At 75.0% G+C, this 2,500-nt stretch overlaps 1 non-coding gene across 1 annotated transcript; it reads right to left on the reverse strand.

Annotated features, from left to right (window-relative positions):
* Nucleotides 1-1,883: 1,883 nt before the first annotated feature.
* LOC128823851 (5S ribosomal RNA) lies at nt 1,884-2,002 on the reverse strand. Its single transcript, XR_008442084.1, has one exon. It is a non-coding gene; the product is annotated as a 5S ribosomal RNA (ribosomal RNA).
* Between the last annotated feature and the right edge of the window lie 498 nt (nt 2,003-2,500).

Here is a 2,500-nt window from a genome sequence, read left to right on the forward strand (position 1 = left end):
AGCCCCGGGAAGCGGCTGTAAAATTTTCAAAGTCCCCGTTCCGCCACCAGGTCAACCCGCTGAATCTACCGGGTTGACCTGGCGGCCGGTTTGCTTTCCGGCCACCAGGTCAACCCAACGGATTCGACGGGTTGACCTGGTGGCCGGTTTCCTTTCCGGCCCGGGTGTCACCCCACTCCGAGGGCTGCGCGGCAGCGGTCCTGAGGACCACAGAGGGGGGGCTTAATAGTCGAGAGGGAGCAGGTCCGGGGAAGGCTTAGCAGTCTTCCCCCGGGCGGTCCGTTGGGGGAGGCTTAGCAGTCGTCCCCAGGGCGGTCCGGGGGTGGGGGGAGGCCTCACAGTCGTCCCTCGGAGAGCCGGGTCGGCGGCGGTGGCGGGCGTCAGGCTTTACGTCCAGCCTCCGGAAGGTGCGCGTCCTCGGAGGCGATGCAGGCGCCGCAAAGGGGCAGCCTCCGAGGCAGGGAGCGGAGCACCGAGGCTGGGGAGAGGGGAGCAGGAGCCGGGGGCTGGGGGGGGTGGGGTGGGGGGGGGGGCGTTCAGGACAAGCGGTCAAGCCCCGGGGAGCAGCTGTCAAATGTTCCAAGTCCCCACTCGGCCACCAGGTCCACCCCAGTCTAGCAATGGGGTTGACCTGGCTGATGGCCGGTTAGTGTCAAGGTAAACTCACCGTCGTCCACAGGAGGGCAGCTCTCAGGCCGTCCGGCTGCGGCTGACTCTGGGGCGGTGCCCGGTCCCGGCAGCGAGGGGCGGGGGGGGGGCGCGGAGCGACACGGAGCTAACCGGCCCCCGGGGCCGGGGGCGCCTCCCGCGACTTTGGGGGCCGCGGGTCGTCAGTGGCGTGCAGGCCGGGCCTCTCCCGGGGGATTCGGGGGGGGGGGGGGGGCGGTCCTGCGGGCCGGGCGCAGGGGGCTCGAGCGAGCCCGGGCCGGTCCGCCCCGGGGCCGGGGTCTCCGCCTGCGGCTCGGGGGGGCGCGGGTCGTCGGGGGAGGAAGCCCGGGGGAGCTGCACGCCGGCCTGCCAGGCCAGGCCAGGCCTGGCCTGGGTGGCCGCGGGGGGATTCGGGGCGGTCCCGCGAGCCGGCGGCCGGGCGCAGGGGGTCCGAGCGCGTCCGAGCGAGTCCGTCCCGGCCCCGGGGTCTCCCCCTGCGGCTCTGGGGGGCCGTGGGTCCCCGCTGGCGGAAGCCGCTGGGCGCTGGACACCCGCCGTCCGTCCCGCCTGGCCAGGCCTGGCCTGGGTGGCCGCGGGGCGGGGGATTCGGGGCGGTCCCGCGAGCCGGCGGCCGGGCGCAGGGGGTCCGAGCGCGTCCGAGCGAGTCCGTCCCGGCCCCGGGGTGTCCCCCTGCGGCTCTGGGGGCCGTGGGTCCCCGCTGGAGGAAGCCGCTGGGCGCTGGACACCCGCCGTCCGTCCCGCCTGGCCAGGCCTGGCCTGGGTGGCCGCGGGGGGATTCGGGGCGGTCCCGCGAGCCGGCGCCCGGGCGCAGGGGGTCCGAGCGAGTCCGTCCCGGGCCCGGGGCCTCCCCCTGCGGCTTTGGGGGCCGTGGGTCCCCGCTGGCGGAAGCCGCTGGGCGCTGGACACCCGCCGTCCGTCCCGCCTGGCCAGGCCTGGCCTGGGTGGCCGCGGGGCGGGGGATTCGGGGCGGTCCTGCGGGCCGGCGGCCGGGAGGGTCCGGGCCAGTCCGCCCCATGCCCGGGGTCTCCCCCAGCGGCTTCGGTGGGTCCTCCGCGGAGGAAGCCGGGTGGGGAGCCGGACCCCAGGCGCCCAGACCCGTGACCTGCGGCCGCGACCTCCGACTCGGCAGGAGCGACGAGGGGCTTTCCGGCCCGTCCCCCCCCTCTCCTTCCTCCCCAGAAAAGGAGAGAGAGCTGGCTCGGACCGGGAAAAGCTGCCTACGGCACCTGGGATTCCCAGGCGGTCACCCATCCAAGTACTAGCCAGGCCCGGGACGGTTTACCTTCCGAGATCGGACGGGATCGGGGGCGTTCGGTCCGGTATGGCCGTAGGCACCCGGCCCCCGCGCCTCCTCGCCCGCTTTCCCCTGCCGACGCCCGGGCCTGCCGCACGGTGAGCCCCGGTCGGACTGCCCCCCTGCGGCAGGGCCCCCGTCTCTCGCGGGCCCGGTCCTTTTTTCCTTCTCGAGCTCCGGGGCCCGGGCTGGCCGCCAGAGCCCCTCCGCCCGCCCGCCCTCCCCGGCGTCGGGGAAAATATTGTCCCGGACATCCAGTGCGCCCTGATCCTGTCAGCCGGGGGGGGGGGTGGGTGGGTGGGGGGCAGTCCCTCGCTGCGGCCGGGGAGGGTGAGCCCAGGGCGGCTTGCCTGCCGTCCGAGTCCCCTCTCGGCCACCAGGTCAACCCCGAGCCGAAAGGGCTGAAAATTTTTCAGAGTCCCCTCCCGGGCACCAGGTCAACCCGTGGAATCGAACGGGTTCGCCTGCTGGCCGGTTCGCTTCCCGGCCACCAGGTCAACCCGTAGGTTTGAACGGGCACGCCCGGTGGCCGCTTTC

Source organism: Malaclemys terrapin, chromosome 15, assembly GCF_027887155.1.
Source record: "Malaclemys terrapin pileata isolate rMalTer1 chromosome 15, rMalTer1.hap1, whole genome shotgun sequence".
NCBI classification, from domain to species: domain Eukaryota; kingdom Metazoa; phylum Chordata; order Testudines; family Emydidae; genus Malaclemys; species Malaclemys terrapin.